A 17,001-nucleotide genomic window follows, 5' to 3' on the forward strand; every position below is an offset into this window, starting at 1 on the left:
ACCCACCTCCCCGGGTTGGCTTCTTAGCTGGCTTATCTTAACTGGAGACCACGCACTCCTCCGTCGGGCGGGAAGGCACCCGCGCATGCGCGGTGCGGCCAACTAGAACTTTCTAGTTAAAAAGGTCCGTACCGGGGCTCCGTCGGTGACGTCACCCATACGTTAAGAATATCTGCCTGCTGTCCCTGGATAACACCTGTTACGGTAAGTAACTGTGCTTTTTAGGTACATGAGATGCAGAAAACTTGTGAGGGAATCCGTGGGACCAATAGATGATCAAGGAGCAAAAGGAGCGTTCAGGGAGGATAAGGCCATAGCGGAGAAACTGAATGAATTATTTGCTTTAGTCTTTACAGAAGAAGATGTAAAAAAAATCTACCTGAACCGGAAATGATTTTCAAGGATGATGATGCAGAGGAACTGAAAGAAATCTTGGTGAATCTGGAAGATGTATTAAGCCAAATTGATAAGTCAAAATGTGATAAGTCACCTGGGCTGGATGGTATAAAAATCTCATGGTGCTAAAAATCTCAAACATGAAATTGCTGACCTGCTGTTAGTGATCTGTAACCCGTCGTTAAAAATGTCTGTAGTACCTGAAGATTGGAGGGTGGCCAATGTTATGACAAGATCCAGGAAATTACAGACTAGTAAGCTGGGCAAAATGGTGGAAACAATTATAAAAAATAAAATTGTGGAACACATAGACAAACATGATTTAATGAGGCAGAGTCAGGATGGGTTTAGCCAAGGGAGATCTTGTCTCACCAGTTTGCTTGACTTCTACGAAGGTGTGAATAAACATGTGGATAAAGGTGATCCAGTTGATGACGTATATCTAGGTTTTCAGAAAGCTTTTGACAAAGTTCCTCATGAAAAGCTCCTTAGAAAATTAAAGAGTCATGGGATAGGTGGCAAAGTTCAGTTGTGGATTAGGAACTGATTATCGGATAGAAAACAGAGGGTAAGGTTAAATGGTCATTTCTGAATGGAGGTGAGTAAACAGTGGTGTGACACAGGGATCTGTAGCGGGACTTATTTATAAACTAGTCTTTAAGCCCGTTACATTAACGGGTGCTAGAAAGCAGCCACCTTTCCCTCTCCCCCTCCAGTTCCTCCCTAACTGTCTCTCCGTAGCCCCCCTTCTGTCTTCCCCCCTAAGCAAAATGATCTGCCTCCCAGCACACCCCTCCCCCCGAAGCAGCCCCCTTTCCCTCTACCCCTCCAATTCCTCCCTGACACTGTCTCCGTGGTCCCCCTTCTGTCTCCCCTCCCAAGCAAAGCTGTCTGCCTCCGAGCACACCCCTCCCCCCAAAGCAGACCCCTTTCCCTCTACCCCTCCAATTCCTCCCTGACTGTGTCTCCGTGGCCCCCCTTCTGTCTCCCCCCCAAGCAAAACTGTCTGCCTCCAAGCTCACCCCTCCTCCAAAGCAGGCCCCTTTCCCTCTCCCGCTCCAGTTCCTCCCTGTCTCTCCGTGGCCCCCCTTCTGTCTCCCCCCCAAGCAAAGCTGTGTGCCTCCAAGCACACCCCTCCCCCAAAGCAGGCCCCTTTCCCTCTTCCTCCCTCTTCCTCTTCCTTCTTCCCAGTTCCTCCCTATCTCTTCGTGGCCCACCCGATTTTCTCTTCTTGCGGTCTGGCCAGCTCCCCTAGTCCCTTGCCGCGGCCGCAGCACTGTAAACACGCTACTTCGCGGCCTCTACTGCCCCGATTTGCTCTTCCGTGTCCCTGATGACATCATCAGAGAAACAGAAGAGCAAATCAAGGCAGTAGAGGCCGCGAAGCAGCGTGTTCACAGTGCTGCGGCCGCTGCTGGAGCCAAGAGGTTTGTCGACCGCGGGAAGGGAAGGGGGTGGCGGCGGCGGCAAGGGACTAAGGTAGCCGGCCAGACCGTGAGAAGAGAAAATCGGGTGGGAGGCTCAACGGGGATTGGGGGGGGGAGGGGCAAAGACGACGACGAAGACTGAGCCCTTGCTTTCTCCCTAGCTCCCAGTGCCCTACCGGTCTGTACACCGCGATCTGGAGAGCAGGGAGTGCAAGGGTTGCGGCTGGGAAGCAGTAAGGCTCGGGACTCGCGCATGCACACGTCTGCAAAGCCACGGACATACATCTCACGGATCAGGGATTTCAGATCACGCAGAACTGAGTGCGCATGCGCGTCTAGCATTTTATTATATTAGATGATCTGGAAATTGGAACAACGAGTGAGGTGATTCAATTTGCGGATGAAACTAAACTGTTCAAAGTTGTTAAAACGCATGCAGATTGTGAAAACTTGCAAGCAGACTTTAGAAAATTGGAAGACTGGATGTCCAAGTGGCAGTTGAAATTTAATATGGACAAATGCAAAGTAATGCACATTGGGAAGATTAACTCAAATCACAGTTTCCAGATGTAAGTGTTCACCTTGTGGGTTAGTGGCCATAAAAGGATCTGGGTGTCATTGTAGACAATAAAATGAAACCCTCTGCCCAATGTGTAGCGGCTGCCAAAATCCAAGAAAATGCTAGGAATTATTTTAAAAAGGATGGTTAACAAGAATAAGAAAGTTATAATGCCTCTGTATCGCTCCATGATGCGACCTCACCTGGAGTATTGCATTCAATTCTGTTCTCTTTATCTCAAGAAAGATAGCGGCACTAGAAAAGAAGAGCAACCAAGTTGAAAAGGGGATGGAACTCCTCTCATGAGGAAAGACTAAAAAGGTTAGGGCCCTTCAAAATTACAAAGACTAGGGGACACTCAATAAAGTTACAGGGAAATAGTTTTAAAAGCAATAGAAGGAAATATTTTTTCACTCAGAGAATGATTAAGCTCTGGAACGCATTGCCAGAGGTTGTGGTAAGAGCGGATAGCGTAACTGGTTCTATGAAAGGGTTGGACAATTTCCTGGAGGAAAAGTCCATAGTCTTATTGAGAAACACATGGTGGAAGCCACTGCTTGCCCTGGATCTTTAGCATGGAATGTTGCTACTCTTTGGGTTTTGGCCAGGTACAAGTGAACTGTATTTGCCACCATGAGAACGGGCTACTCTTCTTGATGGACTATTAGTCTGACCCAATAAGGCTATTCTTATGTTCTTATTGTCATATTTATTTATTTATTAATTCATTCATTTTCGTTCCTGTCCTTGCCAGTGAGCTTGGAATGGGTTACAGGTCAAAATACACAATATACAGTTAGCAGGCTACAAGTTACCATAGTTATAGTATAAGTTTTTGTACAAGTTTTTATCCTAACTTTACACATACTTAGGGTCTAATACCAATATACATGGAGAGGCATAATCAAAACAAACATCTAAGTCAAATTTGGTCGTATGCCATTAGATGCCCAAAGGGGGCAGTGGGAAAATGTCCATTCTTAAAAAATACATCTAAATATTTTTGTTTGAAAAACCATCTATCTTGACGTCCAGGCTATTGTTCATCCAGACCGTCACTATGTCTATCTTTATACCACATTTTCAACCAAAATTCTGTCCAAGTCCCAAACGTCAAGAACATGACCATTTGGATGTGAGAGGGGCCAATCTTGTAATGGACTGGCTATTCAGACATGGCAACAGAGCAGTGCCACATAAACATCTCACCAGAACTCCCTTATTGGTTATGACAAGCCCCCCAAAACACTCCCAAGACACACTAAACCCACCTGTTTACAACCCCAATAGCCCTTATGACTGCAAGTGGCACCTATTTGGCAGTACAATAGGGTTTGTTTGTTTTTTAGTTGGCTCACATTTTCCACCATGAATGTAGTGGTTAGAGTGGCTTATGGGCCTGGGTCCTCCTTTCTACGGTTAACTACCCCCCCCCCCCACACACACACACACACACCCAGGCTACTTAAGACACCTGAATATAGCTCTAGTAAGCTTTCCTATAGCAGGTGGTGATGTTCCAGAGACAGGTATGTACATTTTTATTCTGATATCTGTGGCAGTGTGAGGGGATCAGTGGTTATCTGGTCACAATGAATACTTTTTTGGCATTTATATCTGCTTTTACATCGCCTAACTGACATTATATAAGTTTTGTCCAGGAAGTCTCGTGAAACATTTGATTATTCCTGCAGAACGACTAAATCTAGGTTGGCTCACATCCCGCCCAAAAATCACCTTAACCACTCCGGGCACACAGCGGCATTCAGAGGCCTCAAAAGTCCCTGAATACATCTAGAAAGTCGGTTTTATTATCGACACTTGGACGACTTGCCTTTTAGGTCGTCCAAGTGCCGACTTGGGTGGGTTTTTAGACACGTTTAAGTTTTGATTATGAGTCCCATAATATACAGTTTACAGGCTAAATTTGTCATAGTTACAATGCAAGATTTTTCAATACAAGTTTTTATCCTAACGCGACACATACCAAGGATCTTCTTGAAAACAGAAAAAAAAGACTGGAATTTGTTTTTTTTTTGTATGATTTGTTTACTGGAGCTCTGACAGGATTCTTCCTCCTCTCCCCCACTCTGGTCCCCACTACCTCGGGAGAGATAATTTCATGGGAAGGCCCATCTAGTCCTATGTCACTGTGTAGCACATTAGTATATCTGTGTCAGAAATATGTAAGCAAGGCAAAAAGATGCTTGAAGATGAGAATTCTTGAACACCAAAGCTATTATCAAAAGATGACTTTAAAAAAAAAACATTAGTTACACATTGTAAAGCCAAAAAACATACCTTTGAAGAATTCAGATTCTTTGTTATTAGGACAGCTAAAACTTAATTTAGAAGGGGAGATATAGATGAGAAGTTTTGAAGATACAGATAGATAACTTTGCAAAAAAAAAAAAAAAAAATTAAATTTAAAAAGTCACAGCAACAACAGAAAAACCGTAGGTGAAATATGGTAAATTATATGGCCAAGCTGAAAAGGCTGAAAGAACAATTATTAATACATTGACTAGGGATAAAGATACTTTGCAGCTCCTCATTGTGAAAAAGGAACTAAATTCCATGGGAGTTTCTCATACTGCTTAATGTTTAAGATGTGTTTAAATATTGATAAGGCCAGAAAATTGCTTTTGTGGCGGCTGGAAAGAACTCGTATTAAAAGATTTATAACTAAAGTTATTAAGTTGAAAAATGAACATTTATTGGGTAGCAAAATAGTGTTTTCTCCTCATCCATTTAGGACTGAACAGTCATAGCAAAAGATGTCTTGCTAAGGTGATAGGTTATATGAGACTTGTGTACCTAGCACAGTATTCCTGTCTGCTACTTCTGAGAGCTCCAGGGAAGATTCCAATCTAGAAAATTCCAGAAGGCTGTGGCTCACTGGTTGAGCTGCTGCCTCTGCACCCACAGGTTGTGAGATCAAATCCTACTGGTGTTTTTGTGACCCTGGGTAAGTCACTTATACCTCCAGTGCCTTCAGCTTTGAAATGCCAAAGCAGCTTATACAAGTCCCCGCATTCCTTTTTTACAAAATCACAGTATAGATTTCTATAGCAGCCTGGAGCTCAAAGTATTCCTATGAACATCAGAGAAGCATTTAACAACCCAGGCAGTAGTAAAAACTTCTACCACAGCTTAATAAAAGAGGACCATATTGTTGACATAGTGCCAAATTTAGAGGGGTCCCTTTTGGTGCTATCTAGTACACTCAGACTGATTTATCTGTTTTTGAGAAATTTCACCATTTCTCAAAATCAACACAACAAAAGATCTTCACCAATACAAAGATTTTGCCTTGTTTTTAATTCAAGAGGAGAAAAGTCTCTAACCAAGCAAATTGTTCTTACCCCAATATGCAAATTTATTAATGGCAATTAGTCCCCAGAAGTCCTACAGTGGTTTATTTTTAGTTATATCCCCTAAATGTTTCAAACACAGTAATTCTCTCACTTCAATTGTCCAAATAAGTCAATTACTATCCCAGTCTGGAGATACTGTACTTTCATTTCTTTCTCCAGTCCCAGGTTCTCAGACTGACTGGTTTATAACCAACCTTTACTTTTTTCACTTTGCTAGGTTAGTCTGCTATAGCCCCACCCATAATGAAAAGTGTCAAGAAAAGTGTGGAATAACTTGTAAATTTCATAGCACAAATTATTTTCTTCTTGGTTGGGTTGAGAACTTTTCAGCAGCCCCTCATACACTACTTTATCTTAAATGGAAAATACATTTTTTTCTACCTTTATTTTCAATTGAATTGGTCTCAGTCAGTGGCGTAGCGAGGGTAAGATGCACCTGTAGTGGTAGCACCCCACCATTTTCTCCCCCAACCTCATCCGCTCCTTCCCCACCCCCTCCTGACATGCATGCGCACCCCATCCCTTCCCCTGTACCTCTTTAATGTTCCTGGTGCGAGCAGCAACCCCCAACCTGCTGCTCGTGCCAGTGTTGGATCTAGCTCTGACATCACTTCCTAGGTGCGGGTCCAGGAAGTGATGTCAGAGGAAGAGCCGATGCTGGCATGAGCAAGCAGGTTGGGGGTGGGGTGGGGAAGGAGAGGGGCATAGAGGATGACGGGAGTTGGCGCCCCTACCAAGATGGCACCCGGGGTAGAACACCACCCCCATCCCCTTACTATGCCACCGGTCTCAGTCTCCAGTTTCTGAATTCCTTTTTTTTTGTACTCTTGCCAGGATATCCTGTCTGTGTTTCTCTTTCCTCCTTTTCCTTTCAGCTTTCTTTATTTTCTGCCTCTGTCTAGATTAAATTCTTTCTTAGCAACCAGTCCTCAATTTCCCTCTTTTCACTGTGTTTACCTATAGCTTGCCACCTTTTTCACTTACCCCAGCTCTCCTATTTCATTTCCTTTTATTCCACCAGTATCTCACTAATTCTATCCTCTACCCCGTCTGCCCTTTTTCTTTATCCCCTCCTTTTATCCAGCATCAGTCCTCTCTCCTGTTCACCAGTGGCATAGTCTTTTTAAAGGACTGTCCAGGTACCCAGCAGTTTTGGAAAGCCCCAACGAGCTCCAGCTGCACCTAGAGGACCTCTGAGCATGCGCAGATGACATCACACACATCCATGTATGCTCCAGGCCCTCCAGACGCGGCTGGAGTTCATCAAAGAAGAAAAGAGGCTTTGTGTGGGTGGGGCTGAAGGCAGAAAGTGGAGGTACTTGAAGTGGAACTGGGCGGGGCTGGGGAAGAATGGGGTGGGGCCATGTACCTGGGGGTTTTCGACCCAAAATATGTTAACTCTGCTCCCAGAAAACACCTTGATCAAAGGCCTCTCATCAGCGGTTCTTCACGCATGAGGCAAGATGATATCATCGAGGCCACAGGCTGCACTGCTCATTCCCTACCCACAGGGCCCTGTTTTGGCACCTCTAGTGGAGGGCAAAAGACATTCGCCGGTGTCAGGAGGAAAAAGCAGTGAACCAAGAAAGGATTGTCTCCTTCTCTTAAGCGCAGGGAAGCAGCTGGGAAGGCTCCCATGGGCACAGTTTCAGCCTCGCAGTCCTTTCAACATCAGGTAAATCCACAAAAATATTTAAATCAAGCATTTCTGTCCCCCACCCCCTGCTTCTGATAAGAGTCAGGGAAAGTCAAAACTTCAGGCTCCTCCTAGGGACCCTCAGAATCTGAACCTGTGCCTTTAAAACAGCCCACTATGACATCTCTAATGTAAGAGGCTTCTCCTCAGCAGACAAATCCAATATAGTCTGTTTCCAAAATTTTTTAGCTCCTACAAAAATTCATACAGGAAAGTACTGCTCTGTTACAAGGCCCCCCTCCCCCTCCACACTTGTTTCAGAACAGCACTGTCCTCTATAGACAAACCAGCCATGCCACCCTACCACATCTATTACTTCAGATCCTCTGCAAGATATGGATTGTGACCCATGCACCTCCATTTGTTTCTTTCCACCTCATAGTACAGCCTCTACAGAGGCATAGACAGACCCAGATAATACTGCCATAAAGACTTAAACCTGCCTTCTCTAGTCCTACTGCTGGTCCAGCCAGAAAACATGGAGGAATATTCCTATCCAAAATTCCTGCAAAAAAAATGTCAACCCTTTTCAGTCTCAACTAGATTGCTACACCAGTAGACAAAGAAGATTCTGGCTATTCATCATTCTTGCTAAGCACCTTCAGAATAAGTTATTGCACTGCTGTTACTCCAAATATTCCAAGACCTTCAGCTTGCCAATTGGAAAAAATCACAATCAGTATTCACTGCTTCTGGACATTTAGGGGCAAATTCTATAAAGGACACATACAAGTTAAAAACACAATTATTTGTGGACTCCTTTCTCTAACTCTGTGGAGAACACCTGCTTGGCTTAGAGCAGTGGTCTCAAACTCAAACCCTTTGCGGGGCCACATTTTGGGTTTGTAGGTACTTGGAGGGCCGCAGAAAAAAATTGATAATGCCTAATTAAAGAAATGACAATTTTGCATGAGGTAAAACTCTTTATAGTTTATAAAACTTTCCTTTAGCAGTTAAAAGGAAAGATATATAAACTATAAAGAGTTTTACCTCATGCAAAATTGTCATTTCTTTAATAAGACATTAACTATTTTTTCTGCGGCCCTCCAAGTACTCTATTTTTTCTGCAGCACTCACATTTAAAGTTTAATATCTTTTCTTTCTCAAAACTGGCACATTTCAATCACTAAATTGAAAATAAAATCATTTTCCTACCTTTGTTTGGTAATTTCATCAGTCTCTGGTTGCACTTTATTCTTCTGACCGTGCATCCAATACTTCTTCCCTTCTTTCAGCCTCCTGTATGCTTCCTCTCCTCCAGACCTCATTCCCTCCCCCAACTTTTTCTTTCTTTCTCTGTCTGTCTTTCTCTGATTCCGTGCCCCATTTTTTGCTTTGTTTCTGGTTCCCTGTCCCCCCTCCTTCTTTCTTCCTTCCTCCGTGCCCCATTTTTTGCTTTTTTTCTGGCTCCCTGTCCCCACCCCACCTTCTTTCTTTCTTTCTTCCTTCCTTCCTGCCCTCCCCCATGCCACCGCCGCCGCGGAATAGGCTGCTGCTGCTGCTGCCGCTATCGGGAACAGGCCATCTCCCTGCTTCTCTTCTGCACGGGGTAGACCAACTCTCACTGCCCGATGTCAATTCTAACGTCGGAAAGGACGTTCCGGGTAGCCAGGCAGTGATTGGCTAGCCAGAACGTCCTCTCGACGTCAGAATTGACGTCGGGCCACCAGAGTTGGTCGGCCCTGCAGGGAAGAGAACAGTGGACCCCCCCCCCCTTGGTACGCCACTGGAGCAGCAGCGTGTCTGGCGGCTCGTTCATTCAAAGCCGCGGGTGGCGGCTCCTTGCAAGATCCGCGCTTGCGTCTGAAGCCTCTCTGATGTTGTGACATCAGAGAGGCTTCTGATACAGGAGTGGATAGCGCAAGGAGCCGCCAACCCGCGGCTTTGAGCGTACAAGCCGGCTGCTGCTCCAAAAGGAAGAGAATTATGCCTTCAGACCGCGGGCCGCAAATAAAACCTGGAGAGCCACATGCGGCTCGCGGGCCGCGTGTTTGAGACCGCTGGCTTAGAGGGAACAGTGCCAGTATCTGTCTGGTAAAAATTTAACTACTGTAGTTGCTATTATGAGATTTTTGAAAAAGAAAGAGCTGTGTAGTTAACTCTCAAAGTAAACAGTACAACTCTCTTGAATATTGACCTAGGTTTACTTACTGGGCAAACACATTTTAATATTTTTTGACATTTCAATTTAATCCTCTGGGAGTGCTATAATGTATCATTTTATCAAAACACAATGATAGAAGTTTGGTTTCTGCTTTTTGTCTGGTGTCCATCTGTCTATATCAGTGTGATATAATTCGTAGCAGTGCATGGACACACTCTGCTGGCCTGAGCACCACAGGATTCAAGCATTAGCCTTGAGCCCACTGTTGATATCAGAATGGATAGATTGGACCAGTAGAGACAGCGGAGTAGGCAGCCCCAGGAAAGCACAATTGCTTGACTTCGTGGAAATAGGAAATAAGGTTGGGCCATCAAAGGGAAAGAGTGCCAAGTCCTGGGGCCCCTGTGTTTTGAAAGTATATGCTAGTTTTAAAATTATGTAGTTTTACTGCAAATGAACTTCCATGGATCTTTTGTGCAGCAAGAAGGGACTTGAATTTTATCTTTCATTTTACTGGTGGACTGAACACAATAAATTCTGCCCCAATGAGGTCTTGGAAAATCTTCTGTGGTGTTCATCATAGTCCTTAATTAATATCCATGACATTCTTTATAAAAATTATATTCTCCATTTTGCATACTTGACTTAATGTTCTTGGCAACTGATTTACAATATAAACAACTCATTTTTCATATTTTACCAGCTGTAGCTTGTAGTTCCAAGCTGAAAGTCTGCTGACTTTGCTTCTTCTAATCTAGACATATCTTTCAAAAAAGGTTAAACTACTACTTACATACAGGGAGAGAAGAATTTGATAAGCAGCAAAACTGTAAAATTGTTTTAGCTGGAATTTTTCAAGACACACAAATGTAGAAAGCTGTAAATTGAACTCCAAATTCTTGTAATAGCAACATTCCATGCTACCAATCCCTGGCAAGCAGTGGCTTCCCCCATGTTTGTCTCAGTAGCAGACTAAGGACTTTTCCTCCAGAAACTTATCCAAACTCTGCAATGCTAACTTCTATTACCACATCCTCAGGCAATGAGTTCCAGAACTTAACTATTCTTTGAGTGAAAAATTATTTCCTCCTGTTTGTTTTTAAAGTATTTCCATGTAATTTCATTAAATGTCACCTGGTCTTTGTACTTTTTGAAAGAGCGAAAAATCAATTAACTTTTTACCTGTTATATACCACTAAGGATATTGTAGACATGAATCATATCAACCCCTCAGCTGTCTCTTTTTCAGGCTGAAGAGCCCTAACCTCTTTAGACTTTCCTTATGCGAGAGGAGTCCTATCCCCTTTATCATTTTGGTTGCTCTTCTTTGAACCTTTTCTAATTCTGCTATATCTCTTTTGAGATATGGCGACCAGAACTGAATGCAATAATCAAGATGAGATTGCAGCATGGAGTGATACAGAGGCATTATAATATTCTTAGCCTTATTTACCATCCCTTTCCTAATAATTCCTAGCTTTCCATTTGCTTTTTTGGCCACTGCCACACACTGTACATGAACAAACAGATGAGCACACCTCATCAGAACAGAGAGAAAAGTAAAGAGCTGACCGGAATTCCTAGGTCCTACCAGCAGAGAATGCTGTCCCCAGTCCTTTCTACAATAAGGAGGTTGAGATGCACTGAAAAGTTGGTGGGAGTCCCCTGATTCTGCCAGAAAAGTTAGGCTGAGCCTCAGAGAGAAAGGGCGGGCTGAAAAAGGAGTGGGGTTAGAGAAAGTGAAGGAATAGTGAGGGAGCAGAGCACAAGGAAATAAGTGGATAGAGGAAAAAAGGGGGAGGGGTGATAGAGTGGAAAGGGAAGGGGTAGGGTTAGAGAGGAGAAAAAGAAAAGGCAGAAATTCAGTTAAAGAGGAGAGAATGGGGAGGTATAGCATAAAAGATGTGTGTTTAAAGGAAGACAGGAGAAAGAAAAGGGTGGGGCATAAAGAAAGTGGTGTGGTTAAAAAGAAAAAAGAAGAGGGACAGGTGAGTAGTGAAGACACAGGGGGATTGTGAATATCTACAAAGTGACATAATCAAGCTCGAGAAATGGGCATCGACATGGCAAATGAGGCTCAACGTGGATAAGTGCAAAGTGATGCATGTCAGTAACAAAAATCTCATGCACAAATACAGGATGTCCGGGGTGGTACTTGGAGGGCACTCCCATGAAAGAGACTTAGGAGTTCTGATTGACAAGTTGATGAAGCCGTCTGTGCAATATGCGGCGGCAGCAAAAAGGGCGAACAGAATGCTAGGAATGATAAAGAAGGGGATCACGAACAGATTGGAGAAAGTTATCATGCCGCTGTACCGGGCCATGGTGTGCCCTCACCTGGAGTACTGTGTCTAGCACTGGTCACCGTACATGATGAAGGACACGGTACTACTCAAAAGGGTCCAGAGAAGAGCAACTAAGATGGTTAAGGGGCTGAAGGAGTTGCCGTACAGTGAAAGATTAGAGAAACTGGGCCTCTTCTCCCTTGAAAAGAGAACACTGAGAGGAGACATGATCGAAACATTCAAAATACTGAAGGGAATAGACTTAGTAGATAAAGACAGACTATTCACACTCTCCAAGGTAGGGAGAACAAGAAAGCACTCTGTAAAGTTGAAAGGGGATAGATTCCATACAAACGTAAGGAAGTTCTTCTTCACCCAGAGAGTGGTGGAGAGCTGGAATGCTCTTTCGGAGGCTGTTGTAGGGGAAAACACCTTCCAGGGTTTCAAGACTAAGCTGGACAAGTTCCTGCTAAACTGGGACATATGCAGTTGAGGCTGGATTCATTTAGAGCACTGGTGTTTGACCTGGGGCCGCCGTGTGAGCAGGCTGCTGGGCAGGATGGACCACCGCTCTGACCCAGCAGCGGCAACTGTTATGTTCTTAAGTTCTTAAGTTCTTATGTGAGAGGGTAAGGTGAGGGACAGTATTAAAGAGAAGGGAAAAAAAGGGAACATATAGGGAGATAGAATAGAGAGGGAGGACATGTATTGGAAGAGAGCAAGTTTCTGTGGCAGGGTAAGGGAGAAGAGAGGACAGCAAAGGGTAGAAAAAGGAAAAAAAAAAACCCCAAAGAGGATAGATGTGCAGGAGTAGATGAAAATGCAAAGGAAAGATAAGCCTATATACCCACAGCTACCCATACCATCTACATGCTGCTACAGCCCCCTATTTCTACACTTATAACGCTCATCCTCGTGGTGGAAATAGTACAAGAAGGGAGAGGGAGGGAGTGAAAGAGGGTAATAAAGAAGGTAGGTAGGGGATGCCAGGATGGATGGCATGAAAGTACTGGGAGAGTGCAGGGGTATAGAAAGGAAAGGAAGTGTACACTGCGGTAAAGTCCCCCAGCCCATCCCTCTGGAATAAGGAGAAAACACCAGGCGCACCTTACCTGAATCTGTTACAAGGGGCAGATGCACAAACCTCTGGTGCTGTAGAGCTACAGTGCCAGAGAAACACTGGTCTAATTTTAGCAATCAATGCCCTGGGAGAGACCTAAACACCATATAAATTTTTCTTCTCCCAGGGCATCCCAGATTATCTGGTGAAAAGAACTCTTACAGGATGCACTAGGCAGTGGCAGGGTACCACCATTTTTTTTTTGGGGGGGAGGGGGTTGGGGGAGGTCCTGGCATACATGGAGAAGAGGGAGGGAGGATGGTTGAGCTGGGATGCAGGTCCGACTTAACTACTGGACTAATAGGGATAATGTGTTGAGACTTGTTGGAGTTGGGGATCCGCTGGACCACCAAGGATATTTTTTTGGCCAGGGGGATTTAGAAGGGTCCAGGAAGGAGTCTGCTGGATCACCAAGGGCTTTCTAAGTGAGGGAGCATTCCAGAGGGGTTTAGAAGGTGTCCACTGGACCACCAGGGTATTTGTTAAGCCTTGGGAGGGATCCTGGGGACTTTTTTAAAAATTTAGGAATGGGTCCTCTGGAGTTCTGTGGATGTCTGTGAGATGGGCTCATGTGATTCTGTGATATAAGAACATAAGAATTGCCGCTGCTGGGTCAGACCAGTGGTCTATCGTGCCCAGCAGTCTGCTCATGCAGTAGCCCTTAGGTCAAAGACCAGTGCCTATTTGAGTATAGCCTTACCTGCGTACGTTCTGGTTCTGCAGGAACTTATCTAACCTTCTTGGAAGAGCGTTCCAGATTTCTACCACTCTCTGGGTGAAGAAGAACTTCCTTGCGTTTGTGTGGAATCTATCCCCTTTTAACTTTAGAGAGTGCCCTCTCGTTCTCTTCACCTTGGAGAGGATGAACAATCTCTCTTTCTCTACTAAGTCAATTCCCTTCAATATCTTGAATGTTTCGATCATGTCCCCTCTTTTCAAGGGAGAAGTTTCTCTAGCCTCTCATTGTATGGCAACTCCTCCAGTCCCTTGACAATTTTTGTCGCTCTACTCTGGACCCTTCCGAGTGGTACTATGTCCTTTTTCATGTACGGTGACCAGTGTTGGACGCAGTATTACAGGTGGAGGCGCACCAGGGCCCAGTACAGTGGCATGATAACCTTCTCAGATCTGTTTGTGATCCCCTTCTTAATCATTCCTAGCATTCTGTTCGCCCTTTTGGTAGATGTAGTTTCCTGTATCCTATGAGGAAACACTGCTATTTCCTTCAGGTGACACCATCAGGGCTCTAGAACTCCCTGCTATGGTTTCTTCATGCTAAGATAACCCCTTTCCCAGCTTGACAGGACCTATACCTGTCACAGTACACAAGGGAGGATGACTCAGATGAAGGGGAATAATTCAAGTGGGTGGGTAGGTACACAGTTAATGCAGAAGGATGGAGAAAGAAGCCTAACCTGTCCAACTTCTCCCACACAAACACTCAATTTCTCCAGTTTTTCAACCAACACATAGTGGCATACCCTCAACCCCTCATTCCACCCACACCATGCTTGAGTACCTGATTGTAAAAACCGCTTAGATAACCTTGATAGGCGGTATATAAAATCCTAATAAACTTGAAACTTGAACTCACCCTGTCTTACATCCACATCTAATCCACTCAGCATACCCAATACATATACCAATATACACAAATGTCCAACACACATACCATTCCCTTATCTCCAACACATTCTCATTCTTCCCAAACACACACTCACACACATGTCCAGCATAACCCCACAGTTTCACACTCCCAACATACTCTGACAGACACACATCACCCCATGCCTTGACATCTACCACAGACATCCACATACATAAACAGCTCTATGTGGTTAAATATGTGACGTGCTGAGCAAACCAAAAGTGGGGTATGTGACCACAAGAAAGTGGGATATCAACTGCATAATCTTGCAAAATTTCAGCCTCGGGTATGGATTAATTACATCTTTAACATGAGCAAACATCAGCAAACATCATGAAAAACATCAAAGTTTTGAAAAAATTGCATCGACTCATTCTACTGACCCTATAGTACACAAAGCTTTCAACAATTAAAGTTAACCAAAATTAACCCTCCCCCCAGACTTTTAAAACTTTTATCTCTGTTATTTGTAACCCCACTTTCGATACCTTTTCACTGAGCAAGTCACATATTCATACATAACACTGAGACACATACGACATCTGTCATTACTTACATTATATCCATTATTCCTATGAATCCACACATTTTCTATTTATTATTTATTTATAACATTTCTAACCCAAATAAACCTAAGCGGCTTACAAAAATACATACATAACTTCGAACATATACCTAAAAACAACATTCTATAAAATCATTACAGCATTACTCCCTAATTAAAAGCTTCTATAAACAGAGTAATTTTCAATACATTTTTAAATTTCAGAATATCAGAAAGTGATCACAATGGTCCTGTCAATTTATTCCATAGTGAATTGTGGTAAAATAACCAGTCTTAACAGTAGTTCATGTTGATAACTATGCCTCTAAGAGCCACTATACAAATAGCAGCTGTAATTCTAAGTGAACTAAACTAAAACTTGGTTTTATAGACTGAGTTATCAACCAAGAGGAGCTTGACTCGGTTAACAATAATGTAAAACATCCGCTAGAATAAAACCCTTAGCGCGCATGCGCACTTCAAACTTGGTGGGTCTGTGATCTGTGGTGCCGTGCCCGCACATGCGCGCAGTGCCTGCCTCAGCTGATCACGGACCCACAAAGTTTATAGCGGATCCCTCCCGCCTCCAGTCAGTGTGTTTATTATAGCGGATTACAGACCGCCCCCCCCACGGCTTCCAAAAACTCTAATCCAACGTCGTCACTCCAAAAAATTCTAATCCAACGTTATCGCTCTGGCAACCCCAACAACTCCACCCTCAAATGTGTGTAACAGGCACAAATTCTCCAAAATAACAAATGGGAGAGGTGTTCGCACCACTCTCCTAACCAATAGTGAAGTGGAACAGGTGTGGCTTTGAACTGGGAAATACGAAGGAGGAATGGGAGGAAAGGTTTAATAGTTTAAGGCAGAAGGACGGAAACTGATAAAGTGCTGCTGGACAGGGGGAGCAGGAAAGAGGTGCTATTGGACAGGGGGAGGTAAAAGGAAGGAAGAAGGGCTACTGATGGACAGGGGGAGCAGGGAAGGGGTGCTATTGGACAGGGGGAGGTAAAAGGAAGGAAGAAGGGCTACTGATGGACAGGGGGAGCAGGGAAGGGGTGCTATTGGACAGGGGGAGGTAAAAGGAAGGAAGAAGGGCTACTGATGGACAGGGGGAGCAGGGAAGGATTCCTACTGGACAGGGGGGAGAGATAGAAAGAAAGAAAGAAATATAGACAGACAACAGGCAGGGAGAGAAACAGAAAAAAAGAAAGACAGACAGGGGGCCAGGGAGAGAAAAAAAAACACAGACATACAGAAAGAAAGAGAAAGAAAGAAAGAAATGCCTAAGTCTACACATCTATTCTAACACCCGTTAATGTAACGGACAAAGAAAACTAGTAATACACAAATTTGACAAGGAAGAGTAGACTGAAATAGTTAATTTCCAAAATGTTTAGCAAACAAAAAAGTTTTCACAACTTTCCGGAATATAGCAAAAGAACCTAAGCTTCTTAATGTAAGTGGTAAAGCATTCCAGAACTCGGTTAATTTAAAAGCAAAAGAATAACTAAATCTCTTAAAGGTTCTGTTTTTAGCACTGAGAGAGGGAAATGTAAGTTTTAATTTTGAGAACTTCTGGCAAGATGAGATCTATGAACATTCCAGTCTAAGGGAATCAAAGTGGCAAAAATGTCAAATAGGATCTTAAATGCACTTAAATTGAATTCTGAGATACACTGGAAGCCAATGTAATTCCTTGAGCAGAGGGGTTACGTGATCAAATTTACTTTTACTGAAAAAAAGTTTAGCTGGAGTGTTCTGTATTAATTGAAGTCTCTGCGGACTGACCTTTGAAAGACTCAAATACACTGAATTACAGTAATCTAACCTTGACAAAAT

General features: G+C 43.7%; 1 protein-coding gene across 1 annotated transcript in view; it reads left to right on the top strand.

Annotated features, from left to right (window-relative positions):
* The window catches only part of COL11A1 (collagen type XI alpha 1 chain), a 528,076-nt gene that overhangs the window by 55,409 nt on the left and 455,666 nt on the right, over window positions 1-17,001 (top strand). The window lies entirely within an intron of this gene.

Source organism: Geotrypetes seraphini, chromosome 12, assembly GCF_902459505.1.
Source record: "Geotrypetes seraphini chromosome 12, aGeoSer1.1, whole genome shotgun sequence".
Classification (NCBI taxonomy): Eukaryota; Metazoa; Chordata; class Amphibia; order Gymnophiona; family Dermophiidae; genus Geotrypetes; species Geotrypetes seraphini.